This window comes from Chiloscyllium plagiosum, chromosome 6, assembly GCF_004010195.1.
Source record: "Chiloscyllium plagiosum isolate BGI_BamShark_2017 chromosome 6, ASM401019v2, whole genome shotgun sequence".
Classification (NCBI taxonomy): domain Eukaryota; kingdom Metazoa; phylum Chordata; class Chondrichthyes; order Orectolobiformes; family Hemiscylliidae; genus Chiloscyllium; species Chiloscyllium plagiosum.
This window is the reverse complement of record NC_057715.1, coordinates 4,624,988-4,652,503: the sequence shown is the minus strand read 5'-3', so window position 1 is coordinate 4,652,503 and position 27,516 is coordinate 4,624,988. Positions and strand designations below refer to the sequence as shown.

General features: G+C 41.4%; 1 long non-coding RNA gene across 1 annotated transcript; it reads right to left on the bottom strand.

The window, feature by feature from the left end:
- Positions 1-3,643: 3,643 nt before the first annotated feature.
- Positions 3,644-14,466, bottom strand: LOC122551107. The gene is made up of 3 exons (XR_006311997.1): positions 14,373-14,466; positions 7,362-7,493; positions 3,644-3,875 (listed from the first exon to the last, which is right to left on the bottom strand). It is a non-coding gene; the product is annotated as an uncharacterized LOC122551107 (long non-coding RNA).
- Between the last annotated feature and the right edge of the window lie 13,050 nt (positions 14,467-27,516).

The following is a 27,516-nucleotide window of genomic DNA, read 5'->3' as shown; positions in this document are numbered from 1 at the left end:
AAAGTGATATAAAACTGTAGTGACTTGTACTTGTTCTAGTTTGCTCAACCAATCCAGATTGCATAATCCTGCCATTGTGCAGAGGAGATTTCTCAATTTCGTCTCACATCCCCAGTAATTTAAACAGGAGCTGGAATGTGGAATGCTGTAACCATTCTATATTGAGCAGTGTTTTACCTGTGGTTTGCTTTGCTGATCTTCATTTCTTTTCCACTGGTGGCTCACAGCTCTCCATGGACCTGTGTTTCCATGTCAGTGACCGTGCTTTCTTCTAGCTCTTCAACATTCATCTTAGTGTATCTTTGACACCATGCTCGAAGTGTACAACACAGCGATGTGTAGCGCATGGACTTTAATGAAATGAGTTGAAAAATGTGATCCTGAAGAAGGGCTCATGCCCGAAACGTTGGTTCTCCTGCTCCTCGGATGCTGCCTGACCTGCTGTGTTTTTCCAGCATCACATTTTTCAACTCTGGTACTCCAGCATCTGCAGTCCTCACTTTCTCCTCCTTTAATGAAATGAGCTCAAGGTATGTGCCAACAGTCTGTGTGCGCCTCATGGTAGTGGTAAAATAACTCATACAAACAAGAAGAGACATTTGTGCCTGATTGCTTTTCAATCCAAACAGAGTGGGATGTTCTTCTCCACTGAGATTAAATTTGTGCCGAGAGAGATTAAAAAGATACGGACAAAGGAGTTCTATAGTAAATGTAAAATTCATTATATGATAGAAGAACACATTGAGTATTGAAAGCACAGAGAAGATCTAAAAACGTCAATGGGGGAGGGAGGAATTGAGAAAAAGGAGCAGATTGAGAATGTGAAAATAAGTTAATAATCAACGTAATGGGGATCTAAAAAGTCTTATCATAACTAGATATTCAATGGACGTGTGTAGCCAATTAGAGATTAAAAATGAGATATTCTTGAAGCAGCAGTGCCTATGACAGGTGTTTAATGAGTACTTGCTATGTGTCTTTTCGAGACCGGAGGTTATGCCTGTTGTAGCGGTATAGGATGAAATAGTAATGATATTAGAAAGCATAAAAATAGATACAGAAAAATTACTTAAAGTTGGAAATCCTTAAATAAAGTATGATCCTGCAGAGATGCACACAGGGTTTCCTGAGGGAGATGGAGATAGAGACGGTGAAGACTGGAATATTGCAAATGGTTACAACCTGTTTAAAAATGGGTAAAGGGATAAAAACTTCAGGCAAGTTGTCTAAACATCAATGATAGAACTTTAATAGAAAGTAATCCAGGACAAAATTAACTTTCATTTGTGCTAATAAACCTAAGTCAGCATAGATTTGTCAAATTCAACGGTATTTGACCAAGTTGCGTGAGTCTTTTACTGAACTGAACGACAGGGTTGATGAGGCTTGTGCAGTTGCTGTGTATCCGAACTTTCAAAGGACAGCTAATAAAGTATTGCAAACTGATTTGTTCATAAAATTAAAGCTCTGGGCTTTGCTGTAAAGGGGATAAATTGAAAGCTCCCAGGTGACAGGAAATTAGAAATGTATTGAGCAGCAAAGAGGAGAGTAACAGTGTCCAAGGAGACTGGTGAATTTGATAGACACATGAAAGATGATATTTAATGTAGGAAAGGAGGTGTCAGAATTGAGAGACCTAGGTGCATTTATGCATATAAAAGAGTTGGAAATGTGTTGCTGGAAAAGCGCAGCAGGTCAGGCAGCATCCAGGGAACAGGAGAATCGACGTTTCGGGCATAAGCCCTTCTTCAGGAATCCTGAAGAAGGGCTTATGCCCGAAACGTCGATTCTCCTGTTCCCTGGATGCTGCCTGACCTGCTGCGCTTTTCCAGCAACACATTTCCAGCTCTGATCTCCAGCATCTGCAGACCTCACTTTCTCCGCATATAAAAGAGTGCAAGGAGAAATTGCTTCCAGGAGCAGAAATGTCGATAACTAGAAGACACAGAGTATGAGGTGACACAGCTTAGAATTGTACGATTCTATGGTTTTCACATGGGATTTGCCAGATGTGATGTCCCCTGCACCTATTTCTCCACATCCAGTTTTGTCAAAGAGTAATGGACATGCATGAGAGGCATGTGGTAGCCCTCACCTCATGCAAGGTCCTCAACTGGTCACTTAATGGTCACTCAAGGTTGACCTCCTGCTCTGGCTGAAATTTTATTTCCAGTAGGAGAAGGTCTGAGATGGGAAGTGAGGCGGCCTGGCAGAGTAAACTCTTCAAAGGCCCCACCCTTCACATCACATTTCCCACACCCTTTGGGTGCCATTCTCCTCCCTACCCTTTACAACCCCAGAACCTCCTGTCTTAATGTAATACAAAACCCCCACGGTTACATTATGTTCAGCTACTGGCTTGACTTTACTTCTGCTCTGTGTGGTTCTGCTGAGACTAGAGAGCTACAGATCAATCAGATGGATGGTGGCTCTTAGAGAAAGGAATTCCTTCCTGGAAGGGCTGCCTTAGGCTAATTAATACTTTTCAGAGCGCTAGCTGGATGCAGGGCAGTCAGCCAGACAAAGGGGAGGTCCCTGCTGACATTTTCCAGTGTGGAGTGGGAAACCCCCATCATCTATTAAATGTTGCCCATGAGGAAACTGACTTTTACACAGCGATGCAGTTATGTTTTGGAACACACTGCCTGAAACTGTTATAGAAACAGATTCATTTGTGACATTGAAAGGCGATTGGATAAATACTTGAAGAGGATATATTCCCAGGATGATCGAGAAAGAGCCAAGGAATGAGTTCAGATTGGATAACTCTTACAAAGAAAAAGAAGTCACCTCATTGGCATGGGTTATGTTCAATTTACAATTCATAAATATATGTGTGTTTTACTTCAGCACCTGTCTGATCAATGCAAATGCTGATTTAGCGACAAGAATGAACATGGATTGTAGAACTGTACAGCGCTGAAATAGGCCCTTCACACCAGCAACTCTCTGCTGGCCATGATGCCATTCTAAACTCATCCCATCTGCATATGGCCTGTATCCTCTCTGTTCCCTGCCTGTTCATGTGTCTGTCTAAATGCCTCTTAAACATTACTGACGTATCTGCTCCTATCACCTCCCCTGGCACGTACCATCCTCTGTATCAACAACTTGCCTCACACATCTCCTTTAAACTTTCTCCCTCCCACCTTAAAATACTGCCCCCACTATTTGATATTCCCCCCACCCCACCCCTGGAAAGAAAGTCCGAATATCCACCTTAACCATGTCTCTCATAATTTTATATGTCTTCATTAGATCTGCCCCTCAGCTTCAGATTTCTAATGGAAACAATCCAAGTTTGCCCAACCTCTCCTTAAGCAAACACACTCAAAAAAAAGGCAACTCCCTGGTAATTTCTTTTGTACCCTCTCCAAATCCTGCCTATATTGCGGCAACCAGAACTGCACTCCGAATGTGGCCAGTCTGAAGTTTTGGACAGCTGCAACATGAAGGTACAGAGGCTTCCTATCCTGAACACCATTACTCTCTCTCTCTTCTGCCAAGATTGGCATAACATCTCGTCATTATTGAATGTGGGAGCAAGGCATATTGTGAAATTTTCAAATAGTCGTTATATTAACTTTAATTAAACAGAAAAGGCAAAGAAAAATAAACAACAAGAAAACATTTGCTTCTGGGACTAAACTGGGGCTGGAGCAGCAACAAATTTCAGTCAATGATCTCTTAACTCAACTCACATCCGTTGGAAGTGGGTTTGATTTAAATCTTGTCTGGTGCATTGTACCTTAGGCTGCACCACTCTATCAGGTGGTGTTCTTCCTGCTCAGTCTCCTCATCATCCTTCTCAACCAGCTGCTGCCTCACTCCCGGCTCTTCAGCATCCTTCATTATCTCCTTGCTGCCTGACCAACCTGTACAAGGCATAGCATCGTAAGATTATGTGGCACACACTGTCTGGAGTGTTGTGCAATGCCTCCCTCCCCCAAAATAGATCCAAGCATCAAAACCTCATCCCTAGGAAGTCTATCTTCTGCTCACAATGGTTGAAAATAGACTGTATCGTACTTACGCCTGACCTCAGCTGGGGTGCTGTCTCTCAGCACTCATCCTTAGAAGGTAACCAACCCTTGAAATGAACCAGGAACCTGTGTGTTGTTGAGGATATAGGTACCTTCGCAGCTTTCTGGGTACCTGGTGCAGATGGTTAAGGTGTGGCATTGACGATCACAGGTGGATTGATTGAATAGAAGCTTTTTCTATTAATGAAGCCACGTTATGATATGTTCCTCTTGATATCTCGTGTGTAAAACCTGCAGCATCATACAGCAAGAGGAAGTCAGCAAAGTCTACTGGCTGGGTTGTAGCACTGGCCTTGTCATGGGGATATTAGAGTGATCTGAGAAAATTTGTATCAGTAATAGAGTCAATAAATTGGTAGGTTGATTTTCAGGTTCCAAGTAAATCCTTGGAAGCAGTCAGTTCCATAAAAAATCCGTACAGCTATCACTTTGATGACCACTGATATATAATGGTTACCCATCCCTTCAGAACACAGACCCTGCTCCAGCAGGTGACACTGCTCTATAATAGCATCCCCCAATTTCCTTATTCTGCAGAGGCAATGCATTTCACTCATGTGCAGGAGGTGTCATTGAGGAGGGTGGACTCTGGATCTCCTCTATCTATTCCACATCCTGAGTGGAACTTCTGCTGTGACGTATCTCGCGAGGCTGTGCTGCACCCACTCTGACTTTGTTGGCTGTCATTGCTCATTTTTACAGCACATTTGTGATTCGGATGAGGATGGAAGCCCAAACAGGTAGCCTTTCACGGGGCTGTGTTGCAGGTTCAGTCTGTCAATCTAAGGCAAATCACAAACCTTTACGTTTATGGAATCCCTACAGTGTAGAAACAGGGTATTCGGCCCAACAAGTCCACACCAACTCTTTGAAGGGTATCCCGCCTGGACTCATCTCCCCCCCCCCAATAACCCTGCACTTCCCATGACTAATCCACCCAATTTACACATCCCTGGACACGCTGGCTAAACCACTTGACCTGCATGTCTTTAGATTGTGGGAGAAAACCAGAGCACCTGGAAGAAACCCACACAGACACGGGGAGAACGTGCAAACTCCACACAGACAGTCGCCCAAGGCTGGAATTGAACCTGGATCCCTAGCCCTGTGAGACAGCAGTGCTAACCAGTGAACCACCATGCTGTTCCTTTCTACCTTACACTCCCTGCCAACTTGCTTTAGTTTTGAGATTCCACACATTCCCTCTCAATTATTTCTCTTAATTGTTTGTTACTCCACTGTTCTCCCTAAACCTCAGAGCTTAGTTCTGCCAACCATTGTGATGCACTGCCCACTTATCAAAGACAAGGTGGTGATAAATGTCAATGACATGTCTCCTCAGTAATCCATGCCCTGATATCTGTATTATCTCCAATCATTATATGTTGAATTATCCCCTACCCACATCACAAGTATTATCCACTCTGTATTACACCATGCTACCTCCAATCCTAACAACTGACTTCCCCAACTTCCCCACCACAACACTGGGCACTATAAAAATCCCTTTCAATGTCAGTGATAGATTCAGTGTGGCCCAGCCCCCTTACTGACTTGGTAAAACAGCCTCAAGTCATGACTAACCAGATCCCTGAATAATATCAGTGTAGCTCCCTAACTGTCCTTATCACTAATTCCTGGATTAGTTACAATGGGCCTGCAGGATTAACTGTGACCCTTTCAGTGGACTATAATGATACCAAAATCCTGACGCTGTATGAATCAAACAACTGACTGACCGTGATACCAAGTCCCTATACTGATAGCAAATATTGCCCTTGATTGATTGACTGTGAAAGGATATCCTGACTAACAACAGTCTCCTTGACTTGTTACTCTCATTAGACTTTGAGACATATTCATTTGGTTAAAACCTATTCAGCACTTTTGTTGCATAAGCTGCTGGCACATGGTGCATTTGACACATTGACATTGCTCAGTGCCTCACCACCTTGATTGTTCATTGCAGGCAAAAATGACATGCTGCCTGTCTTTTGAGTCTATGCGAAAAGACGAGGTAATTACTGTGTAAGCGTGTAATTTCTGAATGAGTAGCAATTATCAAAAAGACAAGACAAGTCACGGCAGAGTAGCTGTGAGCATCCAAGTAGGCGAATGTGAGTGAGCACTAAGAAAGTAAGCTAAGATTTTTGATATGCATCCTATTCCAATGCATGAGTTAGGGAACAGTCCCAGAATGCAATGCAGCCTGGCACTAGCATTGCAATGTAAGGTGTTGGGAGATCCAATGTGCAGCATGTAGTGTCAAACAGTATTAAATGTACCATGAGGTTATGGTGAGTCTGGTGCTTTGTGAATGCCAAACACCAGGTAAGTGTGTATAGGTAATCACCATCAGTGCTGCATGGCCTGAACAGTCAGGGAAGTCGGCCAAGGTGCTTTTCCAAAGTAGATGCAGGGGAGCTGCATCCACTTCGACTCTCGTGATGGGAAATGGCATGTATACTTTCTCTCCAAGGCCTAGGAAAATAGAAACTTGCATACACATGAGGCAATGATAAGTTCATTACACATTTGGGCAGCACGGTGGCACAGTGGTTAGCACTGCTGCCTCACAGTGCCAGAGACCCGGGTTCAATTCCCGCCTCAGGCGACTGACGGTGTGGAGTTTGCACGTTCTCCCCGTGTCTGCGTGGGTTTCCGGACTTGTTGGGCCGAAGGGCCTGTTTCCACACTGTAAGTCATCTAATCTAATCTAAACATTTAGATCAGCTTCTTGCTGCATGGACCATTAAGACCATAAGAAATAAGGAGAGGGGTTGGCCATTCAGCCCCTCGAGTCTGCTCTACCACTCAATAGGATAATGGATGATCCAATATTCCTCACGCCCATGCATTTCCTGCATTTTCCCCATGACCCTTTATTTCCCTACTGATCCAGAAACCATCAATGCTTTCAAGCAAAATTCCTGGAAAATAAAGCTTTTTTATCTCTCCCATTGAATCTTATTTTTCTGCTCTCAACAAATTTTCCCAATTCATTGATTATTAGCCACCTTGTTCAGGGACTGGAAAAATCCACCATTGGAAGGATAGTGATTCAAGAACGTAGCTTATCACCACCTTCCCAAAGGCAGATAGGAATTGACAACAGATACTGGCCTTGCCAGGTACACGTACATTTCATGTGCAAATATCAAAATATATACTTAAAACATATATAAAGGATCAGATGGTAACAGTACTAATGCACTCTAACATCTTTCATCATGAGAGGTTTTGGGTGCAGTCTTCCATGGACGTATGATAAGTCTTAGAATAGAAAAGGATATCAACAGAAATCCCACCGGACCCTACCTTTTGAAGATTACTTTTAGCTGACTCTCAGAAGTTCTGAATGTAAAGACAACAGGCAGTAAGAAGGTTCAGAAGGTTGTATCTCAAAACAACTAGAGAGATGAAAAGTTCTGACAACAAAATCCCATGTCCCTGTAAAACAGAATAAAAAAAAATTATGATTACTTTAACCAACATGGCATTGCCCTTATCTGCTCTGCCTCAGTTTCCCAGCACTGAAATCCTCGTCTGGAGCCCCAGACTTGACTGATACAGTTCTCTCCTTGCCAGCATCCCACCTTTCACTCTCCAGTACTTTGAGTTTCTCAAAAATATTGATGGCTGTATTGTAACCTTTACAAAGCCTCCCTCACCACCATCTCTGCATTACTGATCTACAACATTATCCCTGAATAATATACATGCCATTTCTCAATTTGAAAACTGGGTTAAAATTCTCATCATCAAACATGCGTCCCACTCTCCCTCCTCCTGTAAATACTTTTACAAAGTTTTTGTCAATGTTTGTTTTGCTGTTATGTGCCTTGGGATGTCTTCCTACTATATAAATACAAATGGTTGTTGTCTCTAACTACATGTGGTTGAACTTTGCTGCAGTCTCCACAGGTGTAGTTAGCTTCTGACATTGGAATCTATCTGGAAAGCAATTGTCAATTCAAACTACATTTTATAAATACAAGGCACTGCACAGAAAGCTATGGCAGAGAATATCAATGAGATTTGTTTGGATCTCACTGGATTTGCCATCCTCATCACTTATGTTGCTGGTGTTCTGTGTGGTTATGCCTACAGAATGTTATCTGCATTGTAAATTCTAAAGCACAATTATTAGTAGAATGTAATCTGCACAGGTTACATATTGCAGCACTGTGTCAGCCGCAGTCAGTTGCAGCAATCCCGTCACTGAGTCCAAATCAGTCTTGAACACAAACCCATGCTAGCACTGAGTGCTCCTGCCTTGTCTAGTACTAAGGAAGATAATAAGCTGAGGTTGTATCTATCCATAACGATGAACATAAAAGACCTTTACACAATTACAAAGATCAGGACTACTTCTTCTATGCCTTACGCTTTGATCAATATTCATCCCTCAACCAGCATCATTAAATAAACAGGTGATCTTATCATTCATAGAAATTCTACAATGTGAATACAGGCCATTCAGCCCATCAAGTCCACACCGACTATCTGAATAGCGTCCTACCCAGACCCACCTCACATCCTATCACAGTAACCCTGTACTTCCCATGGCCAATTCAGCTAACGTGCACATCTTTGGACTGTGGGAGGAAACCAGAGCACCTGAAGGAATCCCCTGCAGCAGACATAGGGAGAACATGCAAACTCCACACAGACAGTCAGTCACCTGAGGCAGGACTTGAACTCAGGTCCCTGGCTCTGTGAGGCAGCAGGGCTAACCACTGAGCCATTGTGCCACCCATTCTCAGATGTCCATTTCTGGAAATTTACTGTGAGCAATTTGGTTGTTGTACTTCTGGTGATGTAACTTGTGACTACACTTCAAAATTAATTATTCGTCTCAGATGTTTTTGTGCACATTGAAGTCCTGAAAGAAGCGACATAAATGCAGGAATTACTTGGTAATATGTATGGATTTGTCTCTTACTAACAGTAATAACTGTTATAATAACAGCAAAATAATTACAGATACTGAATTAAGTGCCAATAACTATGTGTTGCAGGGGTCAGACTCATTTCCAGAATAATTCTGTTGCTTGTAGTATCCAATATTCTTAGGCAACAGGACACACCATGAGTTTGTTTTCAAAAGAATGCAGTGTTCTATGAGATGGGTAGTATCTGCTATTCTTAATGTTAAATCGGCAGCATGAAGAAAAAAAAATTTAGTCTCTAACAGTGGCTGTACACTCCTGCAATACAGGAACCCATTCATGACAATGACAAAACACCTACAGATCCAACTGCAATGAGAAATATAAAACATTATCCAACCATCAAGATAACTCAGCTGCACAACCCAATTTTCCAATGTATTCTGTTATTTGAGAAACCGCTCAGTGAAGGAAGATTTTTTAAAAATAAAAGCATGATTAGTTGAAGAAGCAAAGTCAAAACTAACGTATGACATAAAATAATTGGGACAGGACTGAGCTTAGAACATATTTGGGGATATCAATTATCACAGCCAAAATGTTTAGGTGTAGAAAAAATATTGGAAAATGTGATATAGAAATAATAAAGAAAACAAGCAAAAAGCATTAATATGGTTTGGGGAACAAAAACTGAAATTCCCCAGAAGGGTCACTAAACCCAAAATGCTAACTTTGATTTCTCTCCACAGATGCTGCCAGACCTGCTGAGCTTTTGCAGCACTTTCTGGTTTTGTTTCTGGTTTGCAGCATCTGCAACTCTTTTGGTTTATTTATTACGGTTTGGGGATTGTGGAAGCTCAGGATTTGGGGCAAGATTTCCTCCCTACTCTATGTGTAATGGTACTACAAATTAATTGAGTCTGAATTTCCACAGGATTCTATTGAAGAGACAGCCATAGTCAGAAATGTTTGGACACAAGTTCTACACCTGAGATGTCATAATTTAGTTCTGAGGAATGCAGCACAAAGGCTACCTTTCAGTTAGGATGTTAAATTCAAAGTCTGCCTCTCGCGTCAGACTGTTAGGGAAGATACCACAATACGATACAGAAAAAAGCAAAGGAACTCTCTTTATTGTCCTGATCAATATTTATCCATCAGCTGTTGTCACAAAGGAAAACAGATGCTCTCAAAGTTTATTGCACATTGCTATGATCAAATTGGCTGCTACAGTTCCTATAGAAGTGTGAAAGAGTGGAAGCCAGGTGAGAACAGTGAAAGGACATGCTATCACACCTACCCTTTCGCACGTCCACCACCTGTCCCATATGTAATAGAGTGTGCAGTAGCTGCATCGGACTATACAGCCACCTATGGACTCACCCTGAGAGTGGAAGAGAGTCATCCTCATCTACAAGGGACCTCCAATGTTAATGATGATAACTGTGACTTATGAAAGTGATTCATTAGCTTTAAACTGATTTCGATGTCCTAAGGATTTGAAAGGTACTACACACATATTTCTTCTTTCTTTGATCTCCATAACTTGCTGAAATCCTGAAGAAAGTGACATTTAACCAGTTACACTTTCTTTTTCAGTTCTGCCAAGCTCTGGCCACAGAAGGAATTGAAGCTAATAAGTGGGAGGAAGAGCTCAGTTAGAAAAGGTTTTATTGATAATACCTCAAAAGCAAATGAAAGGGAAGAGAATAGAGTAGTCAGTGCAAATGTGGTTCGAGGCACTAAGATAACAGTCAAACTAAAAAAAGCAATGTAAAACAATCATGAGAGAAATAAGAATTCTGTGAATCAAACATGAGAGTAGAAGGAGAGGTTAGAGTTTGTGATCTAAGTGTTCTGTATACAAATATGTGGACTATAAGGAACAACTCCAGTGAATTACAGATGCAAATTCAAATTGGGAGGGTATGACAAGGTAACGATTGTAAGACCAGCAAGACCTTAATGATGGGGAATGGAATATACCAGGTTTGCAGGAACAATGAATAGACAGTAAGCTTTTTGATCAAGGATGAAGTTACTTCAATATGAAGAAAGGATATTATGAAAAGCATGTAGCAATGGAGCATTAATACTCAAAATTAAATAACACCAGATGAGATTAGGAAACACCTCTACATGCAAAAACATAGTTCAAACTTAGAAAACTCTTCTCTTAAAATGTCAGTACAGTAAAGAATATGGAGTAATAGCAGATAGGTGGGGTCAGGTCACAGGTCAGCCATGGTCTTATTGAGTGACACAACAGGCTGGAGGGGCTACATGACCTATTCCTGCTCAGATTCCAGGAGAAATTCTAGGTGATTACTTATTAACGAGTTTGTGATTTTGTTGTACAGGGTACATTGCATCTTATATGGAATAACCTGTGATATCAGACTAGGAGTAAATATTGAACCAAGCCTGAGATCTAGATTTTGAAAAGTATGAAGTTTTTGATTGAACAACCTAAAAGCAGAGCCTGCTTTAGAAACAATGTTTTATTCCTGCATTGTTGGAGCTGCTAATAAATGGTAAACTAGAGAGGAGTGAAAGGAGAAAGATTAAACAGGACTGGAACAGTCTAACCCCAAATCTTCAGAAATATCTTGATTTGAGTTTATTTAGATATTTTTGAGGATGCTATTGAACCTCGTTGTGTCCATTTCCTTAGGACAACATGAGGTCACAGAAGTGCAAGTTAGAAGGCTAGGCTCCCATATCCAAACAGTATGAGAAAAGCATATAATAGCAAACTGGTTTAATCTGTACCAATAATGTCACCCTTTTGAAACTGATCCCTTTTAACTGTAAATCGACTGAGGAAAATTTCAGATATATGCAATTGATAGAAAGATTTAAAAATTACAGCAAGAAAGAAAGGTTTGCATTCATTTAGTGCCTTTCCTGGCCTTAGATCATCACAAAACACTTGAGCTAATGTTACACTTTGGAAATATGGTCAACGCTTTAATGGAGGAAGCATGGCAAGAGATAATAGGATTGCACCAGATACCCTTGGCAATTGTTGAACATGGTAAGATAGAAGGCAGATCTTTGTTATTCTTCATAAAATCCTGACAGTGTGCAGGCTATTTCACCCACCAAGTCCACACCAGCCCTCTGAACAGCATTCCATCCAGACCCATCCCAGCCCTGTAACTCTGCATTTCCATGGCTAATCCACTTGGCCTGCACATTATGTGCAATTTCCCATGGCCAATCCACCTAATCTGCACATCTTTAGACTGCTGGAGGAAATCAGAGCACCCACAGGAAACCTGCACAGACACAGGGAGAACATGCAAACTTCACATAGTCACCCCCGAGGCTGGAATAGAACCTGGGTCCTTGCTGAGCTAGCAGTGCTAACTATTGAGCCATTCTGCCACTCAATGTAAAACAAGGCATATAAAATTTCCCTGATACAACTGGTAAGCAACTTTAGAGGGCAGTTAAAAGACAAATGTGTTACAATGGAAATAGTGCAACATTTAAGATAGACTGGGGAAGGGTGACAAATTTCCTTCAGTGGAAGTCATACAGGCACCATTCCCATTTCATATATTGGGCACATTGGAGTCAACGTACATTTGTTGTTCTATCTGGAGGTTGACTAAAACTTATTAAAAGGATTATTTACAGACATGGTACTCAACACAGAGGATTGATAACAGTTGCAGTATTCTCAGAACCATGAGATGGTGTTGGGAGACTGGGATAAGTGATTGACATCTGTGGAGTTGCACTTCTCATGTGCCTCCTATATTGGTTAGCAGTGGGAGCAGCTGATTGAAGTTGGTTGATATTTACATCAGCTGCTCACACAGTTAATAACTACAGGAGGCAGTGGAGAGTTCAAGCAACATCAATCTACGAATAGATTTAATGTGAGATCGGATCAATCTCTGCTGCATTTTCTTGGCTCGATGTACTCTTGTGGCTTTTAATGTTTGCCTGTTTATATGGCAGAGTGGTAATGCTGATGGGTTGCATCAATGAAATATTCAGATTTGTAAAAGTTGGTCAGCACTAGGCTGTGCAGGATAGCTAATTTGTTTAATATGATGATAATGAGTGGTTAGGGCCATTTTCCGACGAGAGGCAGCTGCCTCAGAGAAGGTGACGGGGACTTTAGCAATGTTTTATTTTCTGACTTTAAAAGCAATTGAACTGAAAATCTCCAACTTTGTGAGATTTAAACTCATATTCTGTGGATTATAAAACCAGACTTCTGGATTACCAGTCTTAGAACATGAGCACCAGGCTACTTGGTGATTTATGATGTTGAAAATCATTTCAGTTCCTTTGTGGTAGTTGCGATTCCCTGGTGATCGATGTTGGAGATGCAGCTGCTTTTTCAATTACCTGGGAAAGCAGATTCTGAATCTAAATTCCTTGTTTCCTTCTCTCAAGGAGAGCACCAGGGAATTTTACAGGCAGACTTTGCACTGGAAAACCATGGAATTGAATGCATCTAATTGATTAAAAATTTTGGACATTGCTGTTACGATGCCAGACACTCTTCACTATCACCAGGGTTATCAAATGAATCATTAACTCGCTGCTGAACAATGTACTGATCTTAGAAACCATAATTAACCATTTGCTCATGTATCTGAGTCAACTATATTCAGATGGGCAAAAAGGGAGCTACAAAAATTAGTAAGTCAACTGTTCCAACTTGTTTTATTGCTTCATAAGGGAAATCTGACCTGAAACATTAACCTGTCATTGTTTTTTTTGTAGATCTTAATTGATCTGTTGTGTGTTTTCAGCATTTTAGGGATTGATTTCCAATTGCAGTGTTTTTATTTTAATTTGGAAATCTGACATGTAGATAATCAGGAGCACAACCTTTTTCTCAACTTTTGAATCATAAATTGCTTTACTTCTCTTTTTTTTAACTTTTTTTTTCTGGTGTTTCTTTCTTTGTTCTCTCAAACCCAGTGTGAGTGGTGAGAGCAGTAGCAAGGATGTTGAATGTATTCCCTGTATCTGAATTGGGAGATCCAAGGTGCTCTGATGTTGGGATCAGGCCTTGCTGAAATGCAGCTCATAAAAAGACCAGTCAGCTGCTAGGTATTGGTGTCAAGGCCATAGAGTATTCTGGGAAAGATCTTGGGATGCTATGGTAATGTCCCTATCTCTGAACTGGGTTCAAGTCCCACCTCTTCTGATAGTGATGCAAATATCTCACTAGCTCTACTTATCAATTTTGTTTGATACCCACATGGTCACTAGCCATTTCATTTGTTTAGCCACTTTCTCAAATGAAATAAAAATGTCCTTCTCCTCAAACTGTGGTAATGTCTGGACATATTTAGACAGATCCCCACCAGGCTTTCGACTGCGATGGGTTTGTTCTTCATCACAATGCCGTTTTAAGTTGACTTTCCTCTTTCATTGCCAACTTTGGAAGTTGAAAACCTCTTACCTTGTAATTCTCCTCTGCTCAGGTCTTCCATTCTTTTTCTTTTTCCTCTGCTTTTAATCATAATTCAGATGGTTTCATTTTCTTTTCTCTTCCCTTTTCCCTTGTCATTGCCTCTAACTCCGGCTGCTGCATTGACAATTGAATTTTAGCCACTTCCAATGATTGTAATTGCATTCCTGGCAATTGTAAATGCACAGCTGTTGCTGCAATTGTCTCCCGCTTCCTCAAAGACACAGGCAACTCCAACTTTAACTTATTTGCCTGTTGTTAAACTTTTGCCTTATTCACTTTCTGTAACAACTGAAGTGAATTCTTCCAACCCCCAGGAAATTCTTGGTGACCATTAATACACAAGGCTCACCCTATTTAAACCAAGTGCATACAATACCAGAAAAACCATTCAACACCTACTGTCTTTGCATCCTATAATATTAAATCTAACCTGTAATTAGAAATTTTGATTCTTTCAAGCCCCCAATTTGTCATAGACCAGACCAAACCACACCTCCTTCCCCGCAATTATGTCCAGGAGATAGCATAGACCCTAACTTTTATCTTATTTAAAGGCAAGGTGCTGTGTTCCAGATGTAATTCAGTTGGTCACACAAATGACATTATTCAAAACAACATTTAATCAAACAGTCGTTAAAATACAACAAACCAAAGAGAAACTTGGAATAACATAACTCTGTTGTTGTGGTTCTGTTCGCCAAGCTGGGAATTTGTGTTGCAGACGTTTCGTCCCCTGTCTAGGTGATATCCTCAGTGCTTGGGAGCCTCCTGTGAAGCGCTTCTGTGATCTTTCCTCCGGCATTTATAGTGGTTTGAATCTGCCGCTTCCGGTTGTCAGTTCCAGCTGTCCGCTGCAGTGGTCGGTATATTGGGTCCAGGTCGATGTGCTTATTGATTGAATCTGTGGATGAGTGCCATGCCTCTAGGAATTCCCTGGCTGTTCTCTGTTTGGCTTGTCCTATAATAGTAGTGTTGTTCTAGTCAAACTCATGTTGCTTGTCATCTGCGTGTGTGGCTACTAAGGATAGCTGGTCGTGTCCTTTCGTGGCTAGTTGGTGTTCATGGGTGCGCAACAGCCACGCTCAGACAACCACTCACCAGGATGGAGGACCCGATACCCAGCATGAGCAAAACCAACGTAGTATACAAAATCCCATGCAAGGACTGCACAAAACATTACATAGGACAAACAGGAAGACAGCTAATGATCTGCATCCATGAACACCAACTAGCCACGAAACGACACGACCAGCTATCCTTAGTAGCCACACGTGCAGATGACCAGCAACATGAGTTTGACTGGGACAACACTATTATTATAGGACAAGCCAAACAGAAAACAGCCATGGAATTCCTAGAGGCATGGCACTCATCCACTGATTCAATCAACAAGCACATCAACCTGGACCCAATATACCGGCCACTGAAGCGGACAGCTGGAACTGATAACCAGAAGCGGCAGATTCAAACCACTACAAATGCCAGAGAAAAGATCACAGAAGCGCTTCCCAGGAGGCTCCCAAGCATTGAGGATGTCACCTAGACAGGGGACGAAACGCCTGCAACACAAATTCCCAGCTCGGCGAACAGAACCACAACAACGAGCTTCCGAGCTACAAATCTTCGCACAAACGTATAACATAACTCTACTGGGAAACTTAACAGAATAATAGATTACTTAACCACTAAAGAGAAACTGTTCCAATATAGGAACCCATAAACATACCTTTTACATTGGCAAATTCAGTAAAATAGACTGCCTCACGTACAATGTTTCTGCAGTCCAGGAGGACAGAACAGTAAGAGAAAATTCTGACAGAGAGAGAGAGAACTCCAGCTTTTATTGTAGCAGGGAGAGATGTGTGGCAATTTCAAAACCCCAACTGCTGAAAGCTAAACTAAAAAACTGGGAGCCTGACTCCACTCATTCAGGCTGCTTTTATTGTTCCAACATTTAAAAAACCCAAGGCCTCCCAAGGTGTTTACTTTATTGACTGGGAAAGACCCCCTCATCTTTGTCTTAGCCTATCTTTATAAAAGAAACAGAACAAGTATACCTCTTAGAGCTGTAGTATCATTACACGTAGATTCCAAAGAAGGTACACGCAGGTATGGAGACTGAGTCCATGCTTAAACTTTAGAATCCATGTTCATATTATCTGTACTACACTGGTGAAAGAATGCTGAAAATCACACATTTTGTCACTTCAGTTACTTTGCAATGCTCCAAGGCAGGAAAATAATTTCAACATTATTATAAAAGAACATTTCTCTGTAAAGTGCAATTGTCTGAAAAAGTGAAAGTAGTTCTTAAGAACTGCTTTGAAATTGGGACCCAAAATGTTAAACCTGTAAGTTTTGAATTTCTGCAAGCCTTTTCCTAAAATATCTGGTGGGGTTAGTTATAAATTGATTGCTGTGCTCCATGTGATAGATGTATGCTATACTCCAATGTATTTGTTCATATTTGGAACAAGAGCATAGTCATAAGGTCATATTGTACAAATGAAGGTTATGCAACTTATTGTGCCAGTGCCAATTATTTTAAGAATTGTCCAATTCATACAAAATTTGCAAATATAATCCAACTTCCTCTTGCAATAGTTTCTACTTCTATTATCTTTTTAGGTAGTAAGTTCTACATCACAATAATCTACTATGTAAAAGACTCCTCTTCATCTCTCCTGTGATACTGTTGACAATTAACTTAAAGCATGGAACAGCACAGCACAGTCCAGGCCCTTCGGCCCAAGATGTTGTGCCAAGCATTCCTCTTAATCTAAGATCAACCTAATCTACACATCCCTCAATTTATTGCTGTCCATGTGCTTGTGCAGCAGACACTTAAATGTTCCTAATGTCTCTAACTCTATTACCACCATTGACAGTGCATTCCATACACCCACCACTCTCTGTGTAAAGAACCTACCCCTGACATCTCCCCTATACCTTCCTCCAATCACCTTAAAATTACGACAACTCATGACTGTCGTTTCTGTCCTGGGGAAAAGTCTCTGGCTATCTATTCATCTATGCCTCTCATTATCTCAATACTAGAGGGCATAGGTTTAACATGAGAGGGGGAAGATATAAAAGGGATTTAAGTGTCAAATGTTTCTAGCAGAGGATGTTGCGTGTATTGAATGAGCTGCCATAGGAGATGGTGCACATTGGTACAATTACAACACTTAATAGACATTTGGATGGGTATATGAATAGGACGGGTTAAGAGGGATATGGGCTAAATGCTGACAAATGGGATTAGATTAGTTTAGGACATCTGGTCAGCGTGGATGAGTTGGATTGAAGGGTCTGTTTCTAAGCTGTACATCTCTATAACTCTATACAAATAACTCTCCAAGTCAGTCTCATATTCAATGTTCTGTGTTTGATTTTGAGAGTCTGTTTACAATGGTTGCTCAATGTGTTTGATTGGTTAAGCCTGGATGTGGATTCAGGGAAAAGTAAAAGGCACAAACCATGGAGAGAGCTGGAATTCAGAGCCTAAGTGTCAATTAAACATTCTAAAATGCTGTAAATAAAATCTGTTTGTGCTCATAAGCAAGTGTGATATCTGCATGGATTTGAGATATGAAACACAACAATCAGATACATTCAATAACTAAACAATCGGAATTTAGATTGTCAGCTGGAGTTTGCACTTCTAGTGAAAACAGATTTCTCATAAAAATTACCTTGCTGTTTGTTTCTCTCATGGTCAAAACTGCGATTCTAAATTTACCACCGAATACCAGAAACAGCCATCACTTTCACTACATCAGTACATTCAGCAAAGGGAGAACCTATCAATTGAAAATATCTGTTTTGAGAATGGTTTGTGAGGCTGGAGCAGGTTTTAAGATGCGTAGCAAAATGAGCAGTGGAGTGATAATGTATATTTATAAATTCATTCCCTATCTTCTCCCTAGTGACTGTACTGAGAAGAGTTCTACAGTGGAATAGGAAACAAAGACCAAGGGCTTTCGTGCTCAGGCTAGCATTAATCACCAGGGAGAAAATACTGCATTGATTGAAAAGGCAGTTTTTTTTATTAACAATAGCTTTAAGATGTATCAATGTAACAGTTTTATTAGATTTCCAATTATTTTAGCTTTACCCCATCCTCATTAAGTGTGCATATATTCTTAAAGGTCCCTCCAGGAAACAATTCCAATACCTGCAGCCATTCCAAATTAAAGAATAGGATGGAATACACACCTGGAATGCTAAATGATATTTAGTATTGATTTTGGCTGTTATGTCGCTTCCAGAATAGTTAAAGGACAAAGTTTAATGATTGTGGTGCTTAGAGTAGCATGGCATGGTGTTACATATAGGTGGGTTGGGTTTGTACTCCTAACTATGTTTCACACCTTACTCTTATGGAAAGGTAAACAATGTCATGAGGGATGGATGGGAAGCAACTGCCTTCAAAGCGTTAAAATTCCTCTTGCAAAGAAAAAATGAGAAAGTTAAGAAATAGTATAAACTCTAACAAAAAAACAGTTGGTTAATTAGCAAGAGCAACAACTGCTATTACATTGTCACAACATATGAAACATGAAGAAAGCAAGTAAACAACAGCTGGTGCATGGAGCTTGTATGTTTATAAAATGGTACAGGCTACAGGATCTGTGAATGTGCTTCCTCCTTGTTACTTTCATATCATCTCCACTCTTCACAACTCTCCCCTGTCTTCCACCCGTCAAGCTTAATGGTCTTTCCCTCACTCCACAATGCATGTAACCACAATCCAAAACCAAAAACAGAAATAAAATCTTCAAAGAGCTCAACTCTATCTGGGTGTGAAAGTTAACAGAGTAATGAAAAATATTCTCTTCTCCAAGTCCCTAGTGTCCATATTGTGACTCCTTTACTAATCCAAATGCTCCAGGAATCAATATGTTAGCAAACATTGAGGCAGCCTGCCTTATCTGACTAAGTGGCACTAACAGAGGTAGTGGCAGAATGAATGGTGCAGGAGGACCATCCTAAGATAGAGCAGCAGACTTCTCTCTCATTCAGCCAAAGCTACTCTTCTGTACTTCAGTACTCTGGCTCTGCTGAACACTAGTGTTCAGAAATTATATTATTTTCTGTAAATCTGTGAACATTGGCCACCAGAGCAGGGTAGCATCTGTCTGAATGTTCATGCCAGCAGTGTTTGAATCTGTAAAGGCAGTTAGAGCTCTCCATTGAGATTTCATCATGGTGGGCATAGTATGATGTTTTTGGAGCCAATTGCTCCATGCTAAACGAAATGGTCTCCAGGCTGTACACGCAGCCTTGATGCAAGTTGAATGGGATTGGATTAATCCATGCTCTGAGACATTGTGCACAAAAATTGCTAGTAGATACACAGTGGAATTTTCTGGCTTTCAACTTTCATTGGTAGACTAAGCCCTCAATGTCAGCATTTGAGTCCTCCAGAATCAAGTTCAGAGAATGTAATCTCACCCTCTCAAAATTCAATTCTCCTTCCCTGGCATTTACACATCGGCATGCTGATTCACCGTGCTATCTCACATCTACAATATGTGTGGCACTAACTTCTAAGCTATTAGAATCATTTTGAGTGATGGCATGTTCTGGACAGCGGTCTTCCTGTTATGAAGTGCGGGGGGGTGTGCGCTTTTTCAGCAGCTGAATGGAAAGAGTGGGACAAGGGTTAGTTTTTAACACAAAGGAAACATCGAATGGTGAAAGTGTTTATAGTTTGTCATGCAGATTATGGAAGACAGTGACTAAAGGAAGGTAGGATTTTAAGAAACTCAATGTAATTTCACGTCCATTCTTGTCACTCACTATGCAAATGATTTCCCCATTACCCTGATGACCAATAGATTTTCAATCACTTGGAATGCACTCTCCTGCTTGTTTTTTTCCATACAGACCTTGGTTGACATGTTTTTTAACTAGTGAGCAACATTCAGAGAGATTTGAAAATGTAATGATAATTGCTGTTTGATGGTAATAGACAAAGTTTCAGATCAGCCAACCAGAATGGAATGTGGGACAGTAGATATTGTCCAACTTCCTTTGCAAGGTCCTTGCTATTTCTGGCCACTGTACTGCTTTATGTGAATGCTGCCCAGTGGCTCTTTTCATACTGGGAAACAAGTACTTCTTGAGAGTGGTACTGGAAAAGCACAGCAGGTCAGACAGCATCCGAGGAGCAGGAAAATTGACATTTTTGGGCAAAAGCCCTTCATCAGCCCTTCCTCTCTCATCTTGACTCTAATCTCCAGCACCTGCAGTACCCACCTCTGCCTAATAGTACTTCTTGCTTCTCGGAGTCACCATGGGCCCTAGAAAACATCAGGAGGGAGCAAAATGAGGCTAATGAAAGGCAGCTTTGTTCAAGGTTGAAGAATCAGCATCACCTACTTTTGGGATTTTATAATTATGACCTTTCACAATTTCCATTCCCCACCCCCATCTGGCCTTCCATTTGTCAACCCTCCCTCAATTCACAACAAACGTAATCACAACTCCAGGTCAAAAAACAAATCTTCAAAGGACTCAACTCCATTTGTGTATAATGGTTAACAGAATTAAGAATTATCTCTTCTCCAAGTCCCTCATGTCCATGTTGTGACTCCTTTACTAATCCAAATGCTCCAGGAATCAATATTTTCACATGGATTGGAACAGTGTGCCTTATCTGACTATGTGACACTAACAGAGATAGTTTTCACCTCCTCCTGACAAAAACATGTGTGTGGCCTTGTCCTATAAGAAAGAGAGTATGTTAGTGACAAATTGATCAAATGTTGGAAGATATATCTAGTATTGGTTCAGAGTAATGACAAAGTCTGAAGTGTGGTTCAGTAATAGTAGGAGAGTAAAAGGTACACCCAAAGATGTGAGCAGAGAAGACATCAGTATTAGTATTTTGATCATTTTAGTAAGGTGTAGAATTTCTCCTGGCATTGCCACCATGCCTGAAAGCTAACCTGTATTGATTTCCTCAGCTTGTTGTTACAATTGACAGCTGAAGAATTACTGCTGGGTTTCTGACTCTGTTGGGGTTGGGAATAGATTTTACCCCTGTCTATCAGTGCCTTTATTAGATTAGATTCCTTACAGTGTAGAAATAGCCATTTGGCCCAACAAGTCCACAATGACCCTCCAAAGAGTAACTCACCCAGACCCATTCCCTACATTTACTGATGACTAATGCATCCAGCACTGTAGGCAACTTAGGCATGGCTAATCCACCTGGCCTGCACATCTTTGGATTGTGGGAGAAAACCAGAGCACCCAAAGGGGTGCTCACGCAGCCACAGGGAGAATATGCAAACTCCACACAGAGTGTCTCCCAAGGCTGGAATTGAACCCAGGTCCCTGGCGCTGTGAGGCAGCAGTGCTAACCACTGAGCCACCGTGCCACCCACCGAAGCTATCGGAAACTGTAATACAAGGAACCTGTTCTGACCTCTCCTAGCCATTTCTTTCCATTTCCAAATTTTCCCTCCGATTTGCCATTAAAACATGCATCAACAGCAACAGTTTCTTCGATTTACAGAACAGCTGAAACGGTGCCAATGCCCTTCTCAGACAATGAATGCTATTGAGTCAAAGAAGGGTGCACTAGGACAGGTAACTGAAGCTTAGTCAAAATGGTAATGATTAACAGTTTCTTGAAGAGAGTGAGATGGAATGGCAGAGAAGGTAAGTTCAAAGACTGAGGACACAGCTGACAGTATCAGGCTGCATGGTGCACATAAGGCCAGTTTTGGAAAGGCACAGAGTTCCTGCAGGGTAGTTGGGTGGGAGGATGTTAGAGGTAAGAAGGACTGAGGGCATGGAGGGATTTGAAGGTGCAGATGAGAAGCTTCAAATTGCTGCATTGCATGACAATAACCGAACACAGATCACTGAGAAAAGAGTGGTGCGCATGCAGGATTTGATGCAAGTTACTACATGGGCAGCTGAGTTTTGGATGGTCTCTGTGTCATGGAGGGTGGAAGGCAGGAGGCTGGCATAACGAACATGAGAGTGGATGAGTTTAAACAGAGCAAAAGTATGGGCTAACGTTTCAGCATCAAGTTGGCTGAGATATCATAGGAGTGAAAATGGGCTGTTTATGTGATCTCAATGGTATAGAGTTAGAAGTCAAAAAAATACCAATGTTGCAACAAAGTGAATTTAGTTTCAGATGATCTTCAGAGACAGGACTGAGTTTGCATATCAGTTACACATAGAGTAGGAGGCATCTATTTTGAAGAATTTATTTCTCCTACTTTTGATTTCCTCAAAGAGATTGTGGGCTCTGAATGAATGAGTGAAGTGCGATACTCTCCTTCTACATCTTGGGGTGAGGCCTTGCTCTCTCCAGATCCTGATGGTGACTGCAACATCATCATTCTGTACAAAGTGCCTAAGGTAGTTCCTTGGAACAAGGATAATCATCGCTCTTCCAGTCTTTTCACATTGGGAGGTGAATGCATTGCAGCTACCACACAGTTCTAGCTGATCAGGAAACTTTTCCAACCTTATTAGCATGCTGGAAGAATTCAGATTCATAACCAACCTGTTTAGCTGCATTATGACCTGCACGAGATACGTTGTGATTTGAATGCAGAGATTCTAGTCCAGAGGTAGTGACATCCCCACTGCACTATAAGATTTCTCTAAGTTTATTTTAAAAATTGCTAAGACATACAGTATAATTAAGAGTGAAGAAAAAGAGCCAAGCATCATTCCTGGTTCTGAAGGAGGGTCACTGGACCCAAAATGTTAACCCTGCTTTCTCTGCACAGGTGCTGCTAAACTGCTGAGTTTCTCCAACAATTTCTGTTTCTGTTTCATCATTATTTTCTTTGTTGATTGTTTCCTCAGTCTGCTGCTAAAGCCTGGAGTCTGTGCGAACAGGACGGAGTTAAAATTGGACACTTGCCAAAACTGAACAGACGTTTCCAGGTCATTCATTAGCCTATAACCATTTTATACCAGCGTTCCACCAATAATGGGGATGTAAATAAGTAGATCGAGGAAATGTGCAATTCCCTCCAGAGCTCATTATTAACTTTTTTTTTAAATAAAAAGAGGGTCAACTCTGATGTGAGAGTCACATCAGAACAACTCTCTGTCTATATTCTAATGTTGGTAACTGTATTTCTGTTAAGAAAGAAATAGGTAACTGAAGAAATTGTTTTCTGCAGTGGAACCTCTCTATTTGATGTGCACAGTAGTTAGCAGGCTTTGGTTTATAATTTTTAACATCCATTTCAGTGAACGAGCGAGGTAACATTCAAAGAGATTTGAAGCTGTAATGTTTATTGCTGTTTGATGCTAATAGACAAAGTTTCAGATCAGTCAATCAGAATGGAATATGGGACAGTAGACATTGTCCAACTTCCTTTGCAAGGTCTTTGCTATTTTTGGCAGCTTGAACTGCTTTATGTGAATGCTGCCCAGTGGCTCTGTTCATACTGGGAAACAAGTACTTCTTGCTTAGCGGACTCACCCTGGGTCCTAGAAAACATCAGGAGGGAGAAGGAGAATGAGGCTAATGAAAGGCAGTTTTGTTCAAGGTTGAAGAATCACCATCACCTACTTTTGGGATTTTCTAACAATGACCTTTCACAATGCTATTAAGTTATCATTGTCAATATAAGAAAGAAATTCACTGTTACATAGGAAGTATTATACTGATCATATTCAGAAAAACTTAGCATTTGACTTAAATGGGAAGATATATGAACAATTAGGAAGGAATGCATTAAGTAGAGAGAGAAACTGGTCTAAGTGGTAATTTATTTGTTTACGTTTGTATTGTGCACAAGAACTAAATTCGATGCATGGGCGATAGTTTTATTGAGTGGTAACGGCAAGTTCAATGGACTTGATTTTGTTAAACTAGAAAGGATACAGAAAACATTTACAAGGGTGTCACTGGGACTGGGGGGGTATGAATTATAAGGAGAAGCAGGATGAGCTGTGAATTTGTTTCCCTCGAGTGTCGGAGGCTGAGGGGTGCATTATGGAGGTTCTTAAAATTATGAGGGGCACAGATAATAGTCAAGGTCCTTTACCAATGGTAAATGAGTTCAAGAGTAGAGGGCATGAGACGGGGAAGATTTAAAAGGGAGCTGAGGGAAACATTTTCACACAAAGGGTGGATGTGTGTACGAAATGAACTGCCAGATGAAATGGTAGAGGTGGGTCCACTCACAACATTTGAAAGACATTTGGACACGTACACGGAGAGAGAAGGTGTATAGAGACATAGTCAAGAGTATGGTGCTGGAAAAGCACAGCAGGTCAGGCAGCATCTGAGCAGCAGGAGAATTGATATATCGGATGTAAGCCCTCCATTCCTGATGAAGGGCTTATGCCCGAAACGTCGATTCTCCTGCTCCTCGGATGCTGCCTGATGTAATGTGCTTTTCCAGCACCACACTCTCAATTCTGATCTCCAGCATCTGCAGTCCTCACTTTCTCCTTAGAGTGACATAGGCCAAATGCCGGCAAATGGGATTAGTTAAGTCTGGAATACCTGTGCGGTATGGACGAATTGGACCAAAGGGCCTGTTTCCATGCTGCATGACCCTATGACTGAATGTCCTGCTCCTGGTTCTATTTCTTGTAATACCAACTTAATTATATCATTGGTTACTAAGAGGACTATGGGGATGGTGTTTCAATGCAACTTTTTTGCTGCTTGATAAATCAGGAGTGATAGCACTGCATGATCTCAGTGCAGTTTCCCACTTTCTTGTTGCTTCAGAAAGGACGGAGTGTGGAGTAACAGAAGAAGATCAGCCTGAAATCTCAGAAAGCAGTGAAACTTGGAACTCAGTATCAAGACGATCATTATTCATAGGACCTTTCAACAGAAATTACCAGCGTCAATTTAACGTGGATCCCACAGCAATATCACATCCTAACATCTGCAGCCAAATTCAATCAGAAACATCTGTCTATTTTGTCCCCATCTGTAAAGCTGACATGGCACCATTGCCAGATTTAATAATCTCCTCAAATAACAATGCCAATTTAAAGAAAAGCATCATATTTATTTACCAAATAACAGTTACTGAGCTATTTTCCCATCATCGTGTTTTGATCAGGTACCAAGATGTGATTTTCTTTTGTGTCTCTTGTGGGGTTGCAACCAAATGGCTACAAGAGGCTGGAAGGACAGAGCCACATATCCCATATGACAGTAGTGGGAGGATCAACTTTGCACACTTTCTGTGCTTTGACCTCCGTAGTCTAGCCTTCCTCCTTCTGTGGTCTTAGACTAAGCCTTTGCCAGCTGAACCAGTGCATGAACATATGTTGTCAACTAGAAACAATCAGCAGCAGCATTATTCAATGCTGGTAATGCTACTGGTTGGCAAATGATCAAGAGGATGGCAGCCTTTAATCATATCCGAGAGTCTCCAAGAGGGTGTTCCTTGTAATTCAAGCAGATGAGGTCAAGATGTAAGGATTTGTCAAGTACCTCAATCCTAAATTTTCTGAGGATTGAATACAAAGAGGAAAAGCTCTCACAATATTCCCCTCAAAAGCTTGCTGCCATAGCACTTTTTAAAAAATGCCCCTCTGCAGTTATATTACAGTTCCAATCCCCATGCTTTCTAATAAAATGGAAATGAGCTGCTTGTTGTTTTGCAATATATGCTAAGGAATTACTGCAATTATGTACAAGTGAGGGGCAAACTGATTCACAGCTGACTCATTGCCATCGTAACTACTGACAATTCAGGAGGAGGCAATGACCTGGTATTATTATTACTTGACTATTAATCCAGAGACTCATCTAATGTTCTGGGGATCCGGATTCAAATCCTGGTACAGCAGATGGTGGCATTTGAATTCCACAAAAAATATCTGAAATTAAGAAACAACCGATCACCATTAAACCATTGTCAATTGTTGAAAAAAATTGGTTGACTAATGTACTTTAGGGAAGGAAATCTATCATCTTCACTTGGCCTGGCCTACATGTGACTCCAGACCCACAGCAAAGTGTTTGATTTACAACTGCCCTCTGAAATGTCTTAACAAGCCAGCCAGTTGTATCAATCATTATGAAGTATCAACAAAGAAATGAAATTGGACAAACTACCAAGGCAGCAGAAAAGACAACAGCAGAAACAACCCTGTTGACCTTGCAAAGTACTCCTTAGTAACACCCCAGACTGGTGCCAAAATTGGGAGGTAGACAGGCAGAAAGCTGGAAGAACACAGCAAGCCAAGTAACATTAGGAGGAGAAGAAGTCAATGTTCTGATTATAACCCTTCTTCAGGAGTGGGAGTGGGCGTAAGGAGAGCTACAGTTAAAGGGGGTGGTGGGGGCAGGGTGGTGAAGAGGGGAAAGGTGAACACGGGTAGAGGGTATAACCTGGTTGGTCAATGGGAGGAACGAATCCGGTTGGTGGCTGGAAGGAAGGATCAGTGGACCACTGTTTCATGGACAAGTCAAGCAACAGCCTGACATAGTCATACTCATGGAACCGTACCTGACAGGCAATGGCACAAACCCCACCATCACCATCCCTGTATGTGTCCCGTCTCACCAGCAGGACTGACCCAGCAGAGGGGGTGGCACAGTGGGATACAGTTGGGAGGGAATTGCCCTGGGAGTCCTCAACATTAACTCCAGACCCCATGAAGTCTCACGGCTCCAATTTAAACATGGGCAAGGAAACCTCCTGCTGACTACCACGTACTGTCCTTCCTCAGCTGATGAGTCAGCACACTTCCACATTGAACAACACTTGGAGGAAGCACTGAGGGTGGCAAGGACACAAAATGTACTCTGAGTGGGGGGATTTCAATGTCCACTACCAAGAGTGGCTCGGCAGCAGTGTTACTGATCGAGCTGGTTGAATTTTAATGGACATAGCTGCGAGATCAGCTCTGTGGCAGATGGAAAGGGAACCAAGAGAATAAACATATTCAACCTCATCCTTACCAATCTGCCAGCTACAAATGCATCTGTCCATAATAGTATCAGTAAGAGTGACTACAACACAGTCCTTAAGACCAAGTCCCACCTTCACATTGAGAATACCCTCCATCATGTTGTGCAACACTATCATTGTGCTAAATGGGACAGACTTTGAACAGATCTAGCAACTCAAGGCTGGGCATCCATGAGGCACTTTGGGCCATC